This window comes from Scyliorhinus canicula, chromosome 14 (assembly GCF_902713615.1).
Source record: "Scyliorhinus canicula chromosome 14, sScyCan1.1, whole genome shotgun sequence".
NCBI lineage: Eukaryota > Metazoa > Chordata > Chondrichthyes > Carcharhiniformes > Scyliorhinidae > Scyliorhinus > Scyliorhinus canicula.
The window spans coordinates 89,252,921-89,266,770 of NC_052159.1; positions in this window are offsets into that span (position 1 = coordinate 89,252,921).

Below are 13,850 nucleotides of genomic sequence, written 5' to 3' on the forward strand. Positions count from 1 at the left end.
GTGATCATCGAAGCTTTGGTGGTGACGCCGGTGGAGGTTCGGGCATCTGTGACTCTGGGAGTGTGGTTTCGATCTCTGTGACAGCTTCAACACCCCTAGATGGCGCTGGTGGGGGAGCTGATTGACCTGGGAAGGGAGCGTCTGCGGGGTACGTCGGTGGGTGGGTGGGACTGGATGGGGCTGACGGAAGAACTGATCCTCCTGGGAAGGGGGCAGCTTTAAGGTGCCCCGGTGAGATGGTGGGTGGGACTGGTGGCGGGGGTGTGTGCGGGGATTTGGCGGGCGACGAACTGCGTCAATTCCTGCATCAATTCCTGCTCAGCAAAGGGATTGCCTCGTGCAGGACGACCAGTTACAACCCCCGGGGTAACGAACAGGTAGAGAGGAAGAACGGAACGGTCTGGAAGACTATCCTACTGGCCCTACGGTCTAGAAATCTCCCAGTCTCCCGCTGGCAAGAAGTCCTCCCGGATGCCCTCCACTCCATCCGGTCCCTACTCTGCACCACGACCAAGCAAACACCTCACGAACGTCTCCTTGTTTTCCCCAGGAAATCCTCCACTGGGACCTCGCTCCCGACCTGGCTGGCAGCCCCCGGACCCATCCTGCTCCGAAAACACGTGCGGGCGCACAAGTCGGACCCGTTGGTCGAGAGGGTCCATCTTCTCCACGCTAACCCCCAGCCACGTAGGCATAAAGGAGGACCCCTATCACTATGTATGTAAGCGGGGTACCCAAACAGTCTAAAGATGCTATGGAAGGCTTTGATGACAGTGGTTGCGGTCATGTTGGGGCAGGGGATGGCGAATGGGGATCGGGAGTACTCGTCAATCACGTTCTGGAAGTATGTGTTGCGGTCGCTGGAGAGGAGGGGACCTTTGAAGCCCATGCTGAGGCGTTCAAAGGAATGGGAAGCCTTTATCAGGTGCGCTTTCTCTGGCCGGTAGAAGTGCGGCTGGCAATTCCTGGTGGTGGTCCTGACCCCCTCGATGGAGTAGGGCAGGTTGCGGGTCTTGACGAAATGGAAGAAGCGAGTGACCCCCGGCTGACAGAAGTCCTCGTGGAGGGCCCGGAGGCAGTCCACTTGTGTGGTGGCACACGGGACAGGGCGTCAGGAGGCTCGTTTAGCTTCCCGGGACGATACAAGATCTCGTAGTTATAGGTGGAGAGTTCGATCCTCCACCTCAAGATCTTATCGTTCTTTATCTTGCCCCGCTGTACATTATCGAACATAAAAGCGACCGACCGTTGGTCAGTGAGGAGAGTGAATCTCCTGCCGGCCAGGTAATGCCTCCAATGTCGCACAGCTTCTACTATGGCTTGGGCCTCCTTTTCGACTGAGGAGTGACGGATTTCGGAAGCATGGAGGGTACGTGAGAAGAAGGCTACGGGTCTGCCCGCTTGGTTGAGGGTGGCTGCCAGAGCTCGACGGATGCGTCGCTCTCAACCTAGAAGGGGAGGGACTCGTCGAAGGCGTGCATCGTGGCCTTTGCAATATCTGCTTTGATGCGGCTGAAGGCCTGGCGGGCCTCTATCGACAGGGAAAAGACTGTGGATTGGATCAGAGGACGGGCCTTGTCTGCATAGTAGGGGGCCCACTGGGCGTAGTAAGAAAAAAAACCTAGGCAGCGCTTCAGGGCCTTGGAGCAGTGAGGGAGGGGGAACTCCATAAGGGGGCGCATGCGTTCAGGGTCGGGGCCTATAACGCCATTTCGCACTATGTAGCCGAGGATGGCTAGGCGGTCGGTGCTAAACACGCATTTATCCTTGTTATACGTTAGGTTAAGGATTTTCGCCGTCTGGAGGAATTTTCGGAGGTTGGTGTCGTGGTCCTGCTGGTCGTGGCCGCAGATGGTGAGATTATCGAGATACGGGAATGTTGCCTGTCAACTGTATCGGTCAACCATTCGGTCCACCTCTCGCTGGAAGACCGAGACCCCATTAGTGACACCGAAAGGAACCCTTAAAAAGTGGTAGAGCCGCCCATCCGCCTCGAAAGCAGTGTACTTGCGGTCACTCGCGCGGATGGGGAGCTGGTGGTAGGCGGACTTAAGGTCCACCGTGGAGAAGACCTTGTATTGCGCGATCCTGTTTACCAGGTCGGGTATGCGGGGGAGAGGGTACGCGTCCAGCTGCGTAAACCTGTTGATGGTCTGACTGTAGTCTATGACCATCCTATTCTTCTCCCCGGTCTTTACCACCACTATATGAGCTCTCCAGGGACTGTTGCTAGCTTCAATGACTCCTTCCCTCAGTAGTCGTTGGATCTCTGACCTAATAAAGGTCCAGTCCTGGACACTGTACCGTCTGCTCCTGGTGGCGAAGGGTTTGCAATCCGGGGTGAGGTTTGCAAACAGGGAAGGCGGATCGACCTTGAGATGCTATGGAAGGCTTTGATGACAGTGGTTGCGATCATGTCGGGGCAGGGGATGGCGAATGGGAAACGGGAGTACTCGTCAATCACGTTCAGGAAGTATGTGTTGCGGTCGGTGGAGAGGAGGGGACCTTTGAGGCTGCAGACAGTGAGAGGGGGTATAGGGCCGCCGAATTTGAAAGTTAGACTTTGGAGGTTGCACTGGAAGTCTAACCCTAGGAGTGTGGCTGCGCAGAGGTAGGGAAGGACGTAAAGCCGGTAATTTTTGAACTCCCTTCCCTGGACCGTGAGATTTGCAACACAAAACCCCTTTATCTCTACAGAGTGGGAACCGGAGGCCAGGGAGATTTTTTGATTAACAGGCTGGGCGGGGAGGGAACAGCGCCTTACCGTGTCGGGGTGTATGAAGCTCTCCGTGCTCCCAGAGTCGATTAAGCATGACGTCTCATGTCCGTTGATTAGCACCGTTGTAGTAGCAGTTGAGAGTGCTCGAGGCCGAGACTGGTCCAGGGTCTCCGAGGCTAAACGTGGCAGCAGCTGGGTGTTCTCATCGGCAGTGTGTGGTCATCTGCACTGAGGTCCTGGGAGTCCATCCAAGATGGCGGCGCCCACTGGACGCACGTGGCTGTGGGTGCACAAAATGGCGGCACCCATCCATCGCACCCGGCGTCTGGGGAACAAGATGGCGGCGCCCGGAGGCCACACGTGGCCCTGGATGTTTCCCCCAGCAGCTCAGGTACAGAAAGGAAGCTGCTGGGGCTGCACGGGCTCTTATACCCCGCCTTGCAGGGCAGAGCTACCATACAGTCTCGACCAATAGACAACATGCATTATCCACCAAGGTGTTCCAGCATTACTAGGTACCGTAATACCTCTAACCAGACTACCAAAACCCCTGAAGGTGCGGAGGATTCCGCACCTGCCTGGCGGCCCGATGTCGGAGTGGTTCACGACACTCCTCGGTGCTGGTACGGCTCACCCCGCCGCTTACGGGAGAATCACACCCCATTTCGCTGGATGAGGAAAATATATTAGATGATATACTTTCAGAGACACAAGTAACTCTGGCAAGCTGGCATCTAATATTACAAAGGGCCATCAGAGCAATAAAAAGGCTGGTTTTGGCAATGTAATAAATTGTAGAATGATTAATTGCATTAAAGAAAAACAGCACTCCTAGATTGAGAAGGCAGAGTCTATGAGTAATGGAATATGGTAAGGAAGAACTGGAAGAGGTTCAATTGCTTGATTGGCTCTGACAGGATGAGTGCATTACCAAATGCCCCCTCAGCAAGGCCCAGATCTGTCGTACTATTAAGGACCTGCCAGCTTTAATACATGCAGCTTCTTAAGTCAATAAGCCATTGGCAGTAGCATAGATGCCTTGGGTGGGATTTACCAGCCTTGTCCAGCTCAATTTGGTGATGCGGCGAGGCTGTTGAATCTCGCGAGAGGCCTCTCACGTGATTCAACCGAACATTGCGAGACGTCGCCATCACTGGCCGTGGTCCAGATCAGCATATTTAATTGAGCCATTAGGCTTAATTAAGTATGCCTGAGCCATATTCTCTTGGGGCCCAGGAACTGAAAGCCTCCCCAGCGAGACCTCAGCTGGGTGCCGTTTAGCACTGGTCCACACGAACAAGAACTAGTGGTAATAGCACCTGGGGGGGTGGGGGAAGGGGGGTCTGTCAGACCACTGGAGATCCCCGGGTGGTCGGTCACTGTGTAGGGTGGTACCCTAGCACGCCTGCTGGCACATGGGCACCTGAGCACTGCCACCCAGGCACCCTGGCATTGCCTGCCTAGCACTGTCAGGGTGCCCAGGTGGCACAGGTAGAAGGCTGGTAGTGCCAAGGTGCCCAAGTGCCAGGTTGCCCAGGCCAAGGGTCAGGCTCGCAGTGCCTTGCCCTTAAGAGGTGGGTTGAGGGGAGGGGCTCGAGGACTCCGGAGGAGGTAACTTGGGTGCGTGGGTGGGGGGGGTCGGAGGCTGAAGTTAGGATGTTGAGTTGGATTGCAAGATTGGGGCTGCCTTTAAAAATGGGATCCAGGTCTACGAATACTCTTCCTGGAAATTATGTAAGTGTGGCCTCGACAAGGAGTTTCTTGCCAAGGCCCAAAAAAAATGGCAACGTGCCGTTGAATAGCAGAGCGTTTCTGGCACTGCAGCCACTGTGAAACACCCCACTAAACACATAGAACAGAGAACATAGAACATTACAGCGCAGTACAGGCCCTTTGGCCCACGATGTTGCACCATCCTGTGATACCCTTCTAAAGTCCCTCTACACTATTCCCTTATCGTCCATATGCCTATCCAATGACCATTTGAATGCGTTTAGTGTTGGTGAGTCCACTACTGTTGCAGGCAGGGCATTCCACGCCCACACTACTCTCTGAGTAAAGAACCTACCTCTGACATCTGTCCTATATCTATCTCTCCTCAATTTAAAGCTATGTCCCCTCGTGCTGGACATCACCATCCGAGGAAAAAGGCTCTCACTGTCCACCCTATCTAATCCTCTGATCATCTTGTATGCCTCAATTAAGTCCCCTCTTAACCTTCTTCTCGCTAACGAAAACAGCCTCAAGTCCTTCAGCCTTTCCTCATATGATCTTCCCTCCATACCAGGCAACATTCTTGTAAATCTCCTCTGTACCCAGAATGTACCCACATCCAAACATAGACTCTGATATTTTTCCCGTTAAATCACGCTCCTATCTCTCTCACATCCTTGCAGGAGAAATGGGCTCACAATCCCTGCAAAACCATTTGGACAGGAGGATGGAGTCCTCAGCTGGGATTCTCCACTCTGGAGCCTAAATGCTTCCGCCAGTGGAGAATCGGGAGCGGTCTCCACTGGCGCAAGGAGCGTCACCTACGAGCAAGTTTCTCTCCTTAACCATGCAAATGTATGCAGGGTGGAGCGTTTGCCGGATTCCATTAGGATCCCGGTATTGGGCCGCCACTTTGAGCGGGTGGTCTGATCACAAAGTCCAGCAGCAGCACTTCCCCTTCCCACAAAGGAAACCCTGACAAGAAGGGGCATCCTCCCCCCCATCATGGGAATAACAGGTCACAACCCCCTCCCCCACTCACCACACTTGCATAAGAGTGAGCTGGCCCCCAATCCCGTCAGTCCCTGCCCGCTGGCATTGCCAATGGCGCACTGCTCTCTGGCACCATGGCACCTTCACCTTGGCTGAGAAACCAGTGCCTGGCCAGGTGGACCCCAGGGAGGGGTGTGAGTCAAGGGAGTCAGGCCAGAGGATATGTGCCTCTCTGCCGCTGCCAGACTGCAGACGGGGGTTACCCAAGGTTCCTGGGGGTTGAGTGGGCTTTTACTGTGGGTGAGAGGTTGACCCCAGGACCCCAAAAAGGAAGCAAAACCACTTAACTAATTTGATGTGGTGAGGAGCTGTCACTCATAGCAAGTGTTCAATATTGTGGTTCGCACCAAAGCGAGGTACATGAGATGCAGCCAGCATGACGGGAAATATAAATAAACAATCCACCAAGCAACTGTGTTTGAACCATTAAACTGTCAACCACAGACTAGTCAGGTTTTGCTCTGTGAAATTGAATGGATGTTTTGCATTTCAAAGGCTGTCAGGGGATTTGAAGCTTTTTCAAATGTTGTGGGCTTTCTAGGAAGCCTCAATGACACTTGTAACAGCTCCTGTTTAAAAAGGCTTTTGTCTGAGGAAGCAGATCATAGTAAAGGGAGATGTTTTGCATTGATTATTCACTGGATTGCCTGGACTGCTCTTCAGTTGTCAGGCAGAGTAGTTCTGGGGGTCAAATCAAAATTTAAAATTCAGAGCAGACACAGCATGGTAGTGCAGTGGTTAGCATTGCTGCCTCAGGGTGCTGAAGACCCGGGTTCGATATTGGTCCCAGGCCACTGTCCATGTGGAGTTTGCACATTCTCCCCATGCCAATAACGTTGGCTTCACCCCAACAGCCTAAAGATGTACAGGGTAGGTGGATTCCCCGCACTAACTTGCCCTTTGATTAAAAAAACCTCAGAACAGGAGGATGCTGTTGAACAGAGGGGTGCCTGAGATCACCATGCCAAGGGTGATCTTCATGTTCCCCAGGATTGAAGAGGGAGACTAGACAAGGGATCCCCATCCAGGGGTGAAGGAGGAAGGTATCGGGGTGAACCTCTCTCTAACAGTCTGAGCCCATCCAACCTCCAGGACCCTCAGGGAATCTCCATTTGCAGCCTGTCAGTGCCCGCCCGCTGGGCTTCTTGCTGTGGGGGCGGGAGGAGGGGGGGGGGGGGCGAGAGACAATCGGGCTTCCTTCCCGTTAATTGCATGCTTATGCGTGCCAAGCCTGAATTTGCATCTTCCCGCCCGCACGGGGCAGGTAGCATGCTGTGGCCGACCGGGTTGGGAGGGGGGGGCACAGCAGAGGATAGCTGTGGGTCCGACGTCCGACATTGAACCCGTTTCTCAGTCAATGCTCCATTCTCCGCCCAATTGGGATTCCTGATTGCAGAGGCGGGGAATGGAGAATCCCGGCCGAGTCCTCGGCATCGTCATCACCACCAACTTGGAAGAGGAAGAAATGAAATGAAATGAAAATCGCTTATTGTCACAAGTAGGCTTCAAATGAAGTTCCTGTGAAAAGCCCCTAGTCGCCACATTCCGGCACCTGTTCGGGGAGGCTGGTGCAGGAATTGAACCATGCTGCTGGTCTGCCTTGGTCTGCTTTCAAAGCAATTTAGCCCTGTGATAAACCAGCCCCTGAAAAGAAAAGTAAAGAACTGAAGATTGACAGGTTTTCTGACCATGAGCAAGGTGAAGACGATGTGATGGTAGACACCGAGTAAATAGAAATTGCAGCGAGTACATTAGAACAAATAAAAGTACAGCACAGGAACAGGCCCTTCAGCCCTCCAAGCCTGTGCTAATCATGATGCCCTAACTAAAAACAAACCTTACTTGGCACGTATCGCTCTATTTCCTCCCTATTCATGTACCCATCCAGATGCCTCTTAAATGTTGCCAATGTGCCTGTTTCCACCACATCCTCTGGCAGTGCGTTCCAGGCACCCACCACTCTCTCTGTGAAAAACGTACCCTGCACATCTCCCGTAAACATTCCCCCTACCCACCATGAACTTGTGCCCCTTCTAGTTGACACTTCCAACCTTGGAAAAAGCCTCTGACTATCCACCCTGACTATGTCTCTCAGAATTTTGTAGACATTTATCAGGTCTCCCCTCAGCCTCCATCTTTCCAGTGAAAACAATCCTAGTTTATTCACTCTCCTCATAGCCAACACCCGCGAGACCAGGCAACATCCTGGTGAACCTTCTTTGCACTCACTCCAAAGCTTCCACGTCCCTCTGATAATGTGGTGACCAGAACTGCACGCAACACTCCAATTGCGGCCTAACCAAGGTTTTATATAGCTCAAGCATGATTTCCCAACTCTTGTACTCAATGCCCCGTTTGATGAAGGCAAGCATGCCATTTGCCTTCTTAATCACATTGGCCACCTGTGTTGCCACTTTTAGGGAACTGTGGACCTGCACGCCCAGGTCCCTCTGTATGTAAATGTTCCTAAGGGTTCTGCCATTTACAGTATAATTCATACCTAGATTTGATCCTCCAAAATGCATCACCTCGCATTTGTCCTCATTAAACTCCATCTGCCATTTCTGTGCCCAAGTCTCCAAACTATCTATATCCTGTTGTATCCTCTGACAATCCCTGGCACTATCAGCAACTCTGCCAATCTTTGTCTCATCCGCAAACTTACTAATCAGCCCATCCATATTTTCCTGGACATTTCCAGATCATTTGTATTTAATACGAACAGGAGAGGTTCCAGCACAGATTCCTGCGGAACACCACTAGATCTGCATTCTGAAAAACACAACTTTCACCGCTACTCTCTGTCTTCTATAACCAAGCCAGTTCTGTAACCATCTCGCCACCCCACCCTGAATCCCATGTGATTTTTGTTTTTTGTACCAGTCTGCCATGTGGGACCTTGTCAAACGTTTACTAAAGTCCATAAAAACTACATCCACAGCCCTTTCCTCATCAATTTTCTTTGTCACCTCTTCAAAAAACTCAATCAAGTTGGTGAGACACGACCTTCCTCGTATTGTCACTAACTAGTCCATTTTCCTCCAAATGTGCATATAACCTGTCGCTCTGTATCTTTTCCAAAAGCTTCCCCACCACTGATATCTGGCTCGCTGGCCTTTAATTTGCTGGATTGTCCCTGCTTTCTTTCTTAAGAAGGGAATAACATTGGTTATTCTCCAGTCCTCTGGAACTGTGCCTGTTGTCAAAGAGGATGTGAGGATATATGTTAAAGCCCCAGCTATTTCTCCTCTTGCCTCCCGCAGTATCCTGGGATAGACTCATCTGGCCCAGGGGAATTGTCTACCTTAATGCAATTTAGGATACTCAACACTTCCTCCTTTGATGTATCGATGTTCTCAAGAGAGTTCACACCTATCCCTGACCTCAATATCCATCATGTCCTTCTCCCTTGTAGATACCGATATAAAATACTCATTAAGGATTTCACCCACTTCCTGTGGTTCCATGCATAACTTCTCTCCATTGTCTTTAATTGGGCCTACTCTTTCTCGAGCTACCCTCTTGCTCCTAATATATGCATAAAAAGCTTTGGGATTCTCCTTACACATGTTTGCTGCCGACATTTCATGGCCCCTTTTAGCCCTCCTAATTCCACGGGCTTGATTCTCCGAAGGTCCGCGGCAAAATCGCAAAAAGTGAGCGGCCGGAGAATCGGCTCCGATGCCGGAATTGGCGTTGGCGTCGGTTTGGCGCTGATTCCCGATTCTCCGGACGCCCAACACAACGGGATCGCACGGCCCGGAGAATCATGTGAGGTGCCCCGAGGGCCGATTCTCCAGGGCCGTAGAAATTCTGCGTCTCAGATGGGCTGAAGTCCCGTTGGCGTGGTTCTAACCACGTATAAAAATTTGTGAAGCCGGCATGCTGGCTGCTGCGGCGGCGGGAGGAGGTAGGAGTTGGCGAGGGGGGAACGCAGGCTCCAGAAAGGGGCATGGCCGTGGCTGCTGTGGGAGGGAGGGAGGCCTGCCGGGGTTGGAGGAGGGTTGGAGAAGGGAGTGGGACTGGCTGAGCGGCCAGGGACCCCTGCCATCACAGGACGTTGCCCATGCAACGGACGCCATTACGGCAGCCATGTTGATGGGCAGCTAACCCGGATGCTGGATTAGTGCAGGCTTCACGGCCGCATGGGTGGGTGCTGGCCCCCTCCCCGGCCACCCCACCCAACTTGCGGAACCCACCAATGAGAAGACCCTGGGCCACACCCATGGCAGCCCCCAGTGGGGGCAGTGCGATCAGACGGTGGCTCTGGCAGAAGGGACGGGATGGGGGATGGGGGCATGCGTGGCTGGGGAGCGCGCTGCCAACCGGGGCGACCATGTAGCCCATGGCACCTGGTTGGGCGTGGCTGTTTGCGCCATGATAACACTTTGTGTGTCCCCTCACCCCTCCAGATCATAATGTTTGGGCACCACTGAGCGATGTTGGCCGCTGTGGTGGGGACCGCTGCCCTGCAAGTAGCCCTCTGGCACACTTGCCGCTCAGAGAGGAGGCAGAGGCCGCAGCAGCGGAGCGTGCCGCAGAGGGGCAGGGGCCAGCCACTCAGGCTGCAGGGCCACCTGCCTGACAGGCCGAGGAGGAGGAGGAACAAGACGAGGAGGAGCAACAGAATGAGGATGAGGAGCAGGAGGGGGTGGAGGAGGTGGTGCGAAGGAGACGCCTGATGAGGCCCCGCGTGTACCGGTGCCGCATGTCCTTTCAGGAACTCCCGGACCGGGCATTCAGGAGGAGACTGCAGATGAGCCGGGAAACCGTCGCTCACATCTGCCGCATGATGGCACACCTGGGACCGCATTGGGACTGGAGGGGGGTGGGGGCACCCGCTACCGGTGGCCGTCAAGGTGATGGTCGCCCTCAAGTTCTATGCCATGAGGTCGTTCCAGCTGCCAATTGGGGACCTGTCCGGCATCTCGCACGCATCGATCCACAGGTGCCTCCGTGTCGTCACCAACACCCTGTACGCCTTGGCGGACTGGTACATACAGTTCCCTGTGGACCGTGCCCACCAGAATGCCCGCACAGCAGGATTCGCTGTCATCGCCAGGATGCCCATGGTCCAGGGGGGCATTGATGGGGTGCATGTCGCACTGCGGCCACCAACGGATAACAGGCCGATGTTCATGAACAGGAAGGGGTACCACTCCATGAATGATCAACTATCTCAAGAACAGCTTCTTCCCTGCTGCCATCAGACTTTTCAATGGACCTACCTCATATTAAGTTGATCTTTTCTCTACACCTTGCTATAACTGTAACATTATATTCTGCAGTCTCTCCTTCCTTCCCTATGTACGGTATGCATTGTTTGTACAGCATGCAAGAAACAATACTTTTCACTGTATATTAATACATGTGACAATAATAAATCAAATTCAGATCAGGTGGTCTGTCACCACCAGATGAAGATCCTGCACGTCTGCACCCGGATCCGGGCAGTGTGCATGACTCATTTATCCTGGCGCGATCATTCATACCCGACATGTTCGAGGGACACCCCCCTCCCAGCAGTGACGTGGAGAACCGCTACAATGGGGCCCATTGTGTGACCAGGGTTGTGGTGGAGAGGTGCTTTTGGGTCCTGAAGATACGCTTCAGTTGCCTGGACTGCTCTGGTGTGGCCCTCCAGTACGAGTCAAGGAGGGTCGTCCGCATCGTTGTGGCTTGCTGTGCCCTCCACAATATAGCCCAGCAGAGAGGCAATGTGCTGGAGGAGGATGAGGAGCAAGGGCAGGTCTCTCCAGACAAGGAGGAGGGGGAGAGGGTCAATGCGTGGGACATGGGGGCTGGACATGGACAGGAGGCTGCACTACGCCACTGACAGGGCCAGCGAGCTTTGATCGTCGCACGTTTCACCAACTGGGGGGGGGGGTTTGCTGTGCAGGGGCATGGACACCACAATACCGCACCGCCTCACCAACTACCACCCTCACCTCCCAACACACAAAGGAGATTCACCTCCCTCACCAACAAACACACTCACCTCCCCCACCACAGACCACCTCCCACACCACCGTAACACCCGCATGAACACCACCCATCCATTATATATACCTGCGGCACAACGAGCTGGGGGCACAGGGTTGCCAGTGACAGCGGGTCTGGTCCATGGGTTGGAGGATGATGACAGCCCGCTCTGCGATGTGCTCCGAGCTCCACATTGTTAGACAATGTCTGACTCATGCCCACAGTAACACCCTCCACCTGGATGGTCCCTGCATGAGAGCTGGACACTCAATCATGAGGCCATGCCGTTTTGCTGGGGACGGGGTGATGGGGACGTCCGGGGGGAGGTGGGGGGGGGGGGGGGGTTTTAGGGGCTGCACGGAGCACCCATCGGGGCTCAGTCTTCCATCACCCATCACACATGGTGTCCCTCACTTCCCGCCCCACCCCCGTACACATCAGAGCACAGAGGCGGCTTTCGTCAGTGATGACATATGTGTTTAATGTGAACAGTTATATACATGTGCCCCAGCCCCTATAACTGAACTGTGCCCTGCACCTGTGCCAACTTACTTAAGTGTCTATCTTTCTGGCCATACGCCTATCATTATGTCGAAGTGGATCCCCAGACGGCTCAGCAGCAGTGGAGATGGACTGCTGTGAGCTCTGCCCTGAGACTAGGGCCCCTGTTGGTGCACGTTTCCTGGGGCGGCCTGGCCTGGATGGGCCAGGCTGCTCCTCGAGCATCCTGGCTGGCGTAGTGCCGCCCTGCTCTGCCCACCTGATGCACCAGGGACAGGGTGGAGGGGGAGAGGGAGTCCAAGGTGCCACGGTGCTATGGGAGCTCGCCTCCAGTACTCACGGGCACGGGTCCTAGCATCTCCTCCTCCCTCGGGGTGCCCAGTGGCCCTCGGGCTTCTCCAAGGGATGGGGATGCGAGTGGAGCCATCCCCTGAGCCCCCCCCCCCCCCCTTCACCCCGACACCTGTCACTGATAGTCCTGGACGCCCACTCTGGTATCGACCACGGTCTGTATGTTAGCGGCCATGGAGTTCAGGGAGTGGGCCATCTCTGACTGGGATTGTGACACCTCCCTCTGGGACTGTGCCACCTCCCTCTGGGACTGTGCCACTTCCCTCTGGGTTTGTGCCACTTCCTTCTGGGATTGTGCCACTTCCCTCTGGGTTTGTGCCACTTCCTTCTGGGATTGTGCCACTTCCCTCTGGGACTGTGCCACTTCCCTCTGGGATTGAGCCACCTCCCTCTGGGACTGTGCCACCTCCCTCTGGGACTGTGCCACTTCCCTCTGGGATTGTGCCACTTCCTTCTGGGATTGTGCCACCTCCCTCTGGGACTGTGCCACTTCCCTCTGGGATTGCGCAACTTCCTTCTGGGATTGTGCCACCTCCCTCTGGGACTGTGCCACTTCCCTCTGGGATTGAGCCACCTCCCTCTGGGACTGTGACAACTCCCTCTGGGATTGTGCCACTTCCCTCTGGGATTGTGCCACTTCCTTCTGGGATTGTGCCACTTCCCTCTGGGACAGTGCCACTTCCTTCTGGGATTGTGCCACTTCCCTCTGGGATTGTGCCACTTCCCTCTGGGATTGTGCCACTTCCTTCTGGGATTGTGCCATCTCCCTCTGGGACTGTGCCACTTCCTTCTGGGATTGTGCCACTTCCCTCTGGGACTGTGCCACTTCCCTCTGGGACTGTGTCACTTCCTTCTGGGATTGTGCCATCTCCCTCTGGGACTGTGTCACTTCCCTCTGAGATTGCGCCATCTCCCTCTGGGCCCCTCGGTTGCTCCTATCTCCACCTGCTGTACTGGAGCGGCTGTGTGGTGCGCATCAGTTAGTGTCCCAGAATCCTCCTCACTAAAGATCCCAATTGAGGTGATAATCTCTGCGATGGTGGAGGGTGTTGGAGACAGCAGTGGCGGGAAGCCTATGACATAATCGGTACTGAGGTCCAGGGTCTCCTGTGTCATGTTGTGCTGTGTGTTGGTCCCCTGTCTCGTTGTGTGCTCTGTGTCCCCTGTGTTTCCATCCCCTGGGTCACTGTGTTCTGGCTCGTTTTGGGCAGAGGGTTGTTGTGATGGCTGCCCTCCAGGCGGTGCTTGAGTCTCAGTGGGGGCACCAGCCCTAGCACTAGCTGAATGGGCCCGGACTATCACCGGCTGGCCCTGCAAGACACAAGACAGCACGTATGGTTAGACAGCCGAACGGGGTAAGGCAGTATGTGGTGAGGGGATAGGGTGAGGGGTTAGTGAGAGGGGGTGTTGTTGAAAATACGGAAACATGTGTCATTTAAAACATGGAAGCCTGGCAATATCTGGTCTGAGAGAAACATGAGAGGATACAGGGATAGATCCCATGGGGGTTAATAGCAGCTGCAAAGAGCAG